We start from the raw sequence: 10,979 nt of genomic DNA on the forward strand, positions 1-10,979 counted from the left end.
ATTTCAGAATTATTTCAAAGCCTGTTGTTGTATGTCGCTGCCGTGCGGAAAGAGTAGTTTCTAAATGTTAAAAGAAATGATTTGTGGTTATAGAAACACATAAGGGGAAGAAAAATAGGAAAGCACAGACATAAACTGAACTAAACTGAAAAGAAAAACTAAGTATAAAAAAACATCTTTGGTAACTAAAATAAAAACCAGACTTACCTACCTTACCTTACCTACGAAACTAACTTGAAACAATACGAATATACAGGAAATGTCTTTAGTTTTTGTCAATTTGGTAACATTTTTCAACACATTAAGCAGGAGACAGTGGCACATAAGTTTATTGAGGCTGTGAAAAGTAAGTGTTACTGAAATCAAACAAACAAAATAATCAAATAAATAATATTAAAAAAATATATAAGTACTAAACTGACAGAAGCAATATGAAAAAATTGAATTGAATGAATTTTGAAAAAAAAGAAAAATTAAAAAAAAAAAAATTTAAAATATATAACAACTGCTTGGTAGAAGGAATTTAAACTTAATAACCGATTTTTCACCAGCAAGAGTGATGAACAATCACAAGCCTTGTATATGTTTTTAAAATTTTCTTTTGCTAGCTCTTAAATGTTTTTGACTCTTATTTGACTCCGTAGATTTAGTATAAAACTGAAATCAGCCCCGAGCTGAAGCGACCTCTATAACGCCATCACGAATGTGGGATTGTGTAACTCTGAAAGACAGCCAAAGACTTTGACGAGTTAAAAAACGCTTTATACAGTTGTGTGTCACGTCATATCACCTTAATGTAAAATCACCCACCGGTTACGGTAATGCACTCCACTTCTGATGGTATTTTATAAGCTGTTAAGTGCGATGCAAGATTGACTTTATGTCAGTTTCAGCTCAGGAAAGTGATGGTCGATAGGATGCTCGAAATTTGGGTTTGAATACTGTGTGTGAGGAGATTTTTCTTTTTTTTGGGATGGGTGGGAGGGTGGGGAGCTATAGGGGTATAAAGTGATAGTTGATTAATTTATTAACATGTCTAATCAGATGTGAATGATAACCTAGTTTGTGTGCTGAGGGAACCTCTTTCAGAAATGTTTTTTTTTGTTTTTTGAAAGACGTTCTGTCAGATGAAGTGTGTGATATTTTAAAGAGCAACATTAAATCTAAGAAGACTGATGTCCATAGAAGGGAAAAACGAATGAGTATGTCTACAGAGGGTGTGTCACGACTTTGAGTCAAACTTAAAAAGATAAGACAGAATCGTAATTTCGTGAGCTCTTTGTCTTATTGAGCTGTGTAATGCACTGTGAAAACTATGGACCCCAATTATATTTTTTTTTCTGTGTGTAATTCATCTGCTCTCAGTTTTGGCTGAAGGATGAAAAGGCCACTGACTATTTACTGGGTTGAAAGATATTCCAATTAGTCCACATTAAGGGGGAGTTGATTAGTTTGCCTGGGGTGTGAGGGGGGGAGGGGGTTTTTTTTTTTTTTTTTTTTTGGTCAAAATCTGTTAGTTTTTTTTTTTTTTGAGATAATGAATAAAGTTTGACTGGAAGGAAATTAATTTGACTGTTTTATGATTTTGCCTCTAGGGGGCAGTGTAAGTTTAGGCATGAATATTTTCATAAAGATGGCAACAACTGTCAATATGATCCTTTAAGTAGTAACATACAGAGCTCATATATTAGTTATTGATAACATAAAAGACTACTCATAGACGATTTACTCAATTGAATGATCTTTTAGCAAAAATGCTTCAGGATGCAACCAAGACAAGCTTTTTTTTCCTCTTTTTTTCAATAAAAGGGATTAAAATGCTCTTATAGTAGAGTTGAGCCACTTTACTGATTTTCATCTGAAATCTTCCTGTTGTAATGTGAAAAGAAAGTAAATATGAAACACGAATTCCCTCTGCACTCTGGAGAGCTTTGCCCTCGCTGCTCTCTTCACTGTGCATTCGATAATGTAAAATGTGTCAGATAGCAGACGGCGCAGATTTTAATGAACTACAGTAGTCTGACTCCCAAGTGATGCTGAGAGGAAACAGGACGTCTAAAAACCATTCCACCACTTTGTTAGATCAGCAGTCCCACAGTGAAGTCAGGTAATTTGGGACACTTTTTGTTGGTAGATTACCAAGAAAACCACCTGAAATTCTGAACACTGCCTCATTATCTCTTTGAAACCTGGATTCTCATCACTTTTCTTGAGGGGCTTTCAAACGCCTTTCACAAGTATTTTAACCATTGAACCCTGAGAAAATTGGTTTGATTTCTTTCTAAAAACATGGGGAAAAAGGCAAGAAAATCTTTTCTTTTTTTTTTTAAAGCTAGGGAAAAATGTCCAGAAAACTACATTTATTACTATCATGATTATATATTTAAAATTATTTTTACTTAATTGCAATCATATTTAAGCAGTGGCTCATTTTCCTTTTATTTTAAAAACTTTCTAGTGTTGATTTTCTTTTTTGTGTGTGTAATTTTCAGGCAATTTTCTTGTCATTTTTCATAATTTCCTGCTATTTTATGTGTCAGTGCCTTCTTCCCATAATTTTCTGGGGGGAGAAATCAAGTTAATTTGCCCAGTTTTCAAAGGGTTAAGTGTTAGTTGAAGCACTTATAGATCTGTGCTATTTTTTTATAAAGAAAATATGTTACCAAGTAAAAAAAACTTGAGAAACTTTGGACCTTTAAACACATCGAGAACCCTTACCTCGCTGTGATGACATTATCAGGTAAAATAAGACAGTTGTTTTTGTTTGATTTTTTAAAAAAAGTTGAATCTGTTTATCAGTTTAGTCATGAATTTATTAAATCCGTACCCTGACCATTCACTGAAACAGATCCTCTGACTTTTCTGCCGTGCTCTCCTTGTTCTTTCACTGTCTGTTTCCTCGGCACCGTGTTGTCTGCAATCGACATGCGTGTGTGAGTTCGCATGCATGAAACAATTGCGGCTATTCCAGACTATTGTGGTTGAAGTGGCAAAAATACTACAAATGTCTGTACGGGTGGCACACATGATTCTATAAGTTATGATTTTAGGGGATCCTAAAAACCGACTGGTTTTACTTCTGAAAAATGTCCAATTTTAGCTTCATTTTTGTCCCATTTTACTTGAATGCATTCAGGATACTGAAAACCCTTTCCCATCAAAAATAAAGTGTATTGTGAATTTTTTGTCATTATAATTTAACTAATTTAACTGAAGCACTCTCATTCCCATAAAAAAAAAACCAATATGCCACATGGCTTTTATTGTAAATTGTGGCACCTCAGATTTATTTGTGTGTCTTTGCTCCGTCTATCCTTATTATCTCAGACCAATCAAAACGCTTGTTTCATGTAAAGCACATTTGTCACGATTTAAGAAGCCCAAGATGTAAAACCTCATCTGTTCCACATTTGACCGAACCTGATCAGGTATTAGTTGCTTTAAAAAGAAGAAACTGAGTGGTTTGAAAGTGTTAACTGGAAGAAGAAAAAATGATTTCCCGACTAGCTTCCATTGTCAGCTAATAATGGGCGAGACACACCATTCATCAATCATTACAGCCACAGTAAATTACATCACAGTTAGACACAGATCTGCTGTTCGGATGCTAATTTATAAGCCACGCTGGTGTTTGAGCTCGCTGAAATGTAGCTGGTTGGTGTCATGAGGTGAGCCGGCTCGGAGCTCAGAGGAGGTGCTTGTTAGAAATTGTATTGTAATAACGGCTTTAACCAAAAAACCTGAAACAGTTCCTGAACTTTTTGTCTATATAAAAATGCAACTGGCCTTTTCACAGCAGATATTTTGGCACACTGTAGCAGTGAAGGTAAAGATGGAGCCATACAGTTACTGTCGTTACATGAAGGTTTATGGTAACCTACATTATTTTGTTGATTTTGTAGTATGCAGGTGTGTAGATCTTTTAAAAGACATGATTATGTTGGAATAAAGGCCCATCTACCTCTACAAGTAGCATTGTCTAAAACTGGTTTGCTTCTTACTGATAATGCTCAAAAATTGTATTATTTTATTATTCAAATATGGTTCCGTTGTATGTGTTTTTAACACAAAACCCCTCCTCGCAACACCAAAACAGTGCAGCAAGTTGAACTTGCAAAGCACGAAACATTGTAAAAAAAAAAAAAAAAAGGATGGGAAAAAAAGACAGACACAAAGAAAAAAGACTGAGGTTGGAAAACACTTCATAATTCATAAAATAACAAAATGAAACAAGATACACATGATAAGTGTAAGATTGTTATTTTTTTAATGTCTGTTTTATTTTTTCAGTATAACTTTCTTCAGTGCCAAATGCCAACTTTTTTTAAATCGGTTTTAACGCCAATATTTTCCTTTTTCAGTTCCATGTTTTGTTTTTAGTGACAAATCATATTTTCAATGCCAAAATGTACTGTCACTCCTCTGGTCCCATACTGATGGTCCCTCAGAGCTGTGGGCCATCGGAGCAATGGCATGGCACCGCGCTATCATGGTGACTTAACTGTCTGGAGACACTGTCCTCTCTCACCGCGGTGCCTCTGTGGCTCATCAGAATACATATGATTACAGTGCTAACTGTATTATGGGCTTCTTGCGGCTGCATTGTTATAGTTCAGAAGCTCTCCCTCTCTTGTTAGCCTCTGTGCTATTTTGGGTGGTTTCTGTCCATAGTCTAAGCTACTGCTATAAGCTACTGGATAATAAAATTCAAACACGTGGCATTTTAACAAGGACATTCAACAGCAGCACCTTTCGTGAAGCTTTTCAGACTGACAATGGCTAATTCTCCTGAGGCGTGCTGACACTGTTTACTGCCGGTGAACACACAGTTGAGCATGAGGGCCAATGAATCTTAATCATGTTTAATAATAATTATGTTAACATGTGAAATACAACAAGTAGCTGATATCTCATTAACAGTTTATAGCCATTTCAAACTATGTAATACATCATCATTTCATTGCACTTGATTTCCAGAAGCTAAAAAGCAGTGATTGTGTGCATGTTAATGCGTGCATGCGAGCGTGCATCTGAATGACAGACATGTTTTAAGAAGTGCAAAATTCAGAAGTTGAGGCAGTGCTGAGAGGGAGAGTGGAAAATAATTAAAAAATATATGTGTGAACGGAGCCTATACAGATAATATTCAAGGCTGACATATTACATGACATCTGCAAAAATAACAATGAAATAGCATCTGAGGTGATGGACTTATTTGAGAGCTATAAGTTAGTAATATTTCTTGGTAAAATGACTTCCCTTGAGATTCTTAAGATTAAGATGCTTAAAATTTCTGTGCCTTTTAGGTTTTTAATCTGAAAATCAGTCTCCTCTGCTATTCCTTCTCATTTTTGTCTCCAGTTTGAGCTTTAAAAAGTGAACTGCTGGTTCCTTTTTCATTTTTGCTCATCATTATTTCTTATCTCTCTCCTCAGCATTGTTAGTGTTTGCCTTTCTCCTTTTCTTTTCGACACAGACACATAGGAGACGGCGCGGTCTTATGTAGCTTATGTGGCTCTTGCTCAGGAAGGGCTACCTCTCTTTGTCCTCTCCTGCGAACATGAGGGCCATTGTTTGGGAGCTTGTCGCTCAGTGTGCAGCCTTGTGAGCTGAGACATGGCTCATCTGCTGGCATTTTGTCCTGATGAGATGCAGCCAATTAGTGTGAGCCACTCAGCTCAGCGTCTGTCTGAGGCGACCTGAGGAATCAAAGAAGCAACAACAACACACATCAGGGTCGGCAGCTCCATCGCTCAAGTTCATAACAAATGGCGGCTTTCTGTAGACGTGAGTCATACTTTTCCTGTTTTTTTTGTTTTTTTTATACGACTTATTTTCTCGAAAAAACTGTTTTGGTATTTTTCCTGTTGCAGCCATCCGCAGGGATCATTATGATACAATTTACTGACATTCTAGTATGATTTTATGCAAACAGCTGTTTCACGACGCCTATCACTCACTGTCATTACAGAGCTTTCAAAGCACTATCTGTGTGCGTTACGCAGCCGCTAAGTAGCTCCCGAATTGCATTTCAGGGACCTTCCAGGATCCTTCAGGGCTTCTAAGAAGTCCCCATCAAAAAGTGGATTAGTCGAAGCTTTTTAAACCAGATAATGTGCAGTGTTTGTTGTCTCATGAGGAGTTCCTGCACTGCAATGTAACAGCTAAATCTTGATCAAACAACAGTTTAAATGAAGATTTGTTTTGCTGTATGAGTGAGGGATTTCAATAATTAACAGTTTAAACGTTAATTGACAAAAAAAGTTTTGACTGATTAATACTATCAGTTAAACAGATAAAAACATAAATGATAATAACAGATAGGTCTTATATAGTGCTTTTCTAAGTACTCAAAGATGCTTTCCATGACATGCAAAAAGAAAACATATACAAATACAAGAACAGAAAACAAATACAACATGTAGATATCCATACACTAATCCAAACAAAACGACATTCATGTTTGCCAATCTACAATTGATTATGACACAAAAAGTGGACAAGGTACAAAAACTGATCAAACTTTATGGTTAATACTTGGTTATTTGAGCTTGGTAGCATTTGGAGTTTGATGTGATATAGAAGTTTGACCAGTTTTAGCAACAGTAACAAGCAAACACTGTTAATTAGTGAGTACTCATTTGAAGACCATATTACCATACTACCCAGGCATTTCATACAAGCCAATGAGATGTGATAGGGTGTTTGCACAGACTAAACGGACGCTCTTTGATTGATGCAAAGAAGATTCATACAGTTACAAAACTAAACTAAACAATCACAAGGCTTTTAGAAATGTTGCATTGTTTGCAATTTTGTGTTTGCACAGTCTTGTTCAGGCACTGAAATGAACAATTTTGAACAGTTTTAGTCTTGAACAGCGATCCCTAGCCCACATACCAACAAAATATATTTGTTTTTTGCACAACAACTTTCAGGCATTGAAATGAACAGTTTATACTTTATTACACACTTCTGACAAAAAAAATCAACCCATTGTCCCCATATGAGGACATTATTCTTCAAGAACGACTTACTGTTGAAAGACAATACTTAGTTTCTTTTAAACTTATCAGGTGTAAATTATCCCAAGTAGCTTGGGGAAATGAAAAAGGCCTAGGCTACCAAACAAAAGCTAAGGTCTCAAGAGGTAAAATTGAATATACTTAATATACCTTTTAAAGAGACAACCCCCACCTCGTCAGTGGATTCTAATTCTCTTCAGTGTTACAAAGAATCAGCAAACTTTCTGTTGCTGCCTGTAATCCCAGTAAACTCACAGTGACACCAAAACGGCTCAACTCTGTCGTTTAACCCATGAGGTAGCCTTGTGATGTTAACAGTTAGCCTTGGCAGTATGTGTGCGAGCAGGCTGACTTTCATGTCCATGATGTGGAGCTCATACTCCCGCAGCAGCGGTTTTATTATAAATACCAATCTAAGAAGCATGATTATGGATGAAACATTAGCAGCTTTATTTCTATTGCAGCCACCGCGCTAGCTGTCATTATTTCCATTAAAGGCCACAAAGGCGTGTTATTCGAGTGATAATAGAAAGTCAAACCCAGTATACGTGGGAGTGGCCACGTATGAGGGATTTCTGGGAGGTGATAGTCCATGATTTCACAGAGGATGTTGTGGATTTAAATCTTCCAGAGTTATGCGCTGCAATAACTCCTCTTGTAGCGCCTCCTGCATCATGAGGGAGCCAGTTCCTACCGACAAGTGCATAGTCATAGCGTCATGTGACCTATGAAACGCAAAAAAGGTGTTTCCATTGCTGTTTTGTGAAATATGGCTTTTTCAAATCAATACCACCTCATGTGAGTGTCAGAACGTTTTTGCGAGTTTTTTCGACATTGACATATTTCCATTAGGTGTATTTTATATTCGCGATTTCAATTCGTGAAATTTGAGGGTTAATGGAAACCTGCATATTGAAAGCGGTAAACAATGATCAGTTAACGAGGGTTAGCTCTCATGCCAAAAAACCCATCTAAATTAGCATCTGTAATGCGAGTGTATTCAGTGTTTATTAAATGCAGATGATTGGAAAGTCTTATCCAAAATTCATCATCATGACCGTTCCTGCGTCTGCTGCATTCGCATCAGCATGTCACCTAATATAACCCCTCTCCATTCATGTCACCCCACACTCCAGTGGCTTGCTGCCCAGCCTGAGTCACCCCTACGAGTCATAATGCATTGGCCGGGACACAAGTCATTGTAGAGCGGAGGAGGGAGGAGGGCGGAGAGGGGCGCAGCCCGCCGTCTGTGGCACATTTACACCAGACATTTGATGAGAAGGCCAGAGAGAGGGGCAGAGGAATTGAATATTCATCGGGGACGATGACAACACGGGCAGTGGTGAGGATGATGTGTAATAGTATCTACTGGCTGCCTTTTGTGGGAGCTGAAGTCTGTGTGTGCGGAGACACGACCCAGACGGACTCTGAGTGCCAGTTTCTATCAGAGCAAGAGGTGTGTCATGTCACCCTTTGATGAAACCTAATGCCTACTTACTGTATGCCCGATGTGATGATAGCTGAGGCGGCTGCGTATCCAATAATGTAATCAGAGAGATCAAAAGTGCACAGAAGGCATTAAAAGTCTTGCATCATTCATACTGACTCAGAATACGAATTTTAACTGTACTCTTTGGGCTTAGTCACTCCAAACCAGCCCCTCATTGTGTTTCAACGTGGCATGCAAATTTGTACTGTTGATGAATTGCAAACGGTCTTGACAGAGGTGACCTTTGAGGGCATGGAAAGCTCGAGAGTCCAAAATGTAGGAAAGTATCACATTAGCTGCGTTGCAAATCCAATTTTATGTAACTCTGCTCTACTGATGGAGCGGATGGTACGAGTACATTCCCTTGAATTAACTGTGCAAACTTAAAGGTGCAGTTTGTCAGATTTAGTAGCATTTAGTGGTGAGGAATGCAGATTACGACCATTTTAAACACCTCCAGGTTAGAATTCCTTCGGTGTATATTGTTCGGGAGGTTTTTACCAGCAGCCAAATTATCTGCAGAGGTTTCTTCTTCTCCAAAACAAACAGAGCAGGTGATACAAACTGGTAAAATACTGAAAAAAGTAGTTGTATGTCACAAAGCAGTCTTTCTCTGATGCTGGTTGGCTCGTTGTAGACTCCAGCTCAGTACTTGTGTGCTCACCTTTGTTTCTCTGATACTTAACAGCCCCTCTGCAATTAGCTAAACAGCGTTTTAAAAATGCTGATTTTAACTTGAAACTGCTTAATTCAGTGATATACCTGTTTAAATCAGCAGGTCCATTTGTCCTGGAGAGGAAGAGACCTCTGCTGATAATTCAGCTCCTAGTAAAAACCTCCTGAACGTGTGGATCTTAAATTATCAGAGAATAAAGGTGAGCGCAGATTAGCAGATTAGCAGGCACTGGGTTGGCAGCGCGTCTCCAACGTGCCAAACAGCATCAGAGAAACAGTGATTTGTAGCATGAAGCTGCTTTATTTAGTGTTTTTACTGGTTTTAATTACTTGGTCTGTTTGTTTTGGAGAGGCAGAGACCTCTGGAGATACTTAACCTTCCAGTAAAAACCTCCTGAGCAATAAGTGCTGAGAAATTCCAACCAGGAGTTCACACTTGGCACATGGGAGAAGTTTTACCCAGGTGCAATCTGCAGTCCATCCTGCCTGATCCTAAATCCTGCACAACGCTCTGTTTTATGAGCAATTAAGCCTTGTCAGTCTTCTGTGACTAAGAGAAAGTTGACTTCAAAAAGTGTGCAGTCGTATGTCTCTGTTATGAAAATAGGTGTGAGAATATTTCTTTTATTAACATTTTGTGGGTTTCTATTGTCTATCAGTCTGAAACGCTGGCAGTAAGATAGGCACCTGGGGGGAGGAGGTGTGTATGCAGATATGAAATATTACATACCGCCAAAGCCTAACATATATGTAAATAACATAAACATTTGAATTTACAATACAGTGTTCCTTTAAGACACTTTTAATCAGTCTTGTTTAATTATTTAGATGAAAGGTTGAACTTTAGAGAGGTCAGCTCAAATTAAAAAAAATTTTGTCTCTGCTTTTCCTGAACGTTCTGCCTTGTCAGTTACACCAGTTTTACCCAGACATATGAGCACATTTGCTTCTCTGTGTGAGCCTCAGCGGCTGTTTCCCAACAGTTCACAGTCTAAGGTGAACCCCGTACGAACACTGCCTTCTAATCCTCTGCCTGTCCACCAATCTCTCCTTGAACACGTGTGTGACGCCGACCACCACCACGGGCTGTCCTCAACATGCCGTCCGTTCCCCTTCCCCTCCATCCAGCGCGGGGTCAACAAGGTGAACCCTCCTCCCTCCAGCCCTCTCCGACCCTCGCGATCTCTCGCTGTGCTTCTTCTGCAATGCTCAAAACGCCTCGTGGATCAAAAATGAGCAGGCCCGCTCTTCCATTCAGCAAGGTCTCCGCAGCTGCCGACCCAACGGCTATAAGAGATTTTTGTTGGCGGGCACGGTGATAAAAGCACAGACATTATGGTAATAAAAAGGCTGACAGGCTCTGGGAAAGGACTGACTCTCTTTCTCTCGCTCTATCCATCTCGTTTTGTCTCCTATCTTCTCTCCTTTCCCCTCATCGCTCTCCTTGGCTCTTGGTTCCGATACACTGGTGCCGAAGTCCATAGTGTCATCTGTATAATCAACAGAGCCTGACGAAAGGGGAGGAGGAGTGAGACAGAGGGGGCAGAGGGAGACAGAGGGATGTCTGGTGTGTGGGGAGAAGTTGACCAAACTGGAGTTGCAGAAGTCCTTGAGCAAAGTCACGTTGTGGAGGAGGACAAAAGAGGCGGGCATGGCTGCTGACACCCGGGAGAAAGCCTCGATCCAAAGGCCTTCCATACCCTGAGACCTTTCCTTAGTACATCAGTGGGATGAGCTTTGAATGTTAAATATTTAACATCAGCTCGCAGCGCTACCAGTATCGATTAAAG

Source organism: Plectropomus leopardus, chromosome 4 (assembly GCF_008729295.1).
Source record: "Plectropomus leopardus isolate mb chromosome 4, YSFRI_Pleo_2.0, whole genome shotgun sequence".
In the NCBI taxonomy this organism is placed as follows: Eukaryota; Metazoa; Chordata; class Actinopteri; order Perciformes; family Serranidae; genus Plectropomus; species Plectropomus leopardus.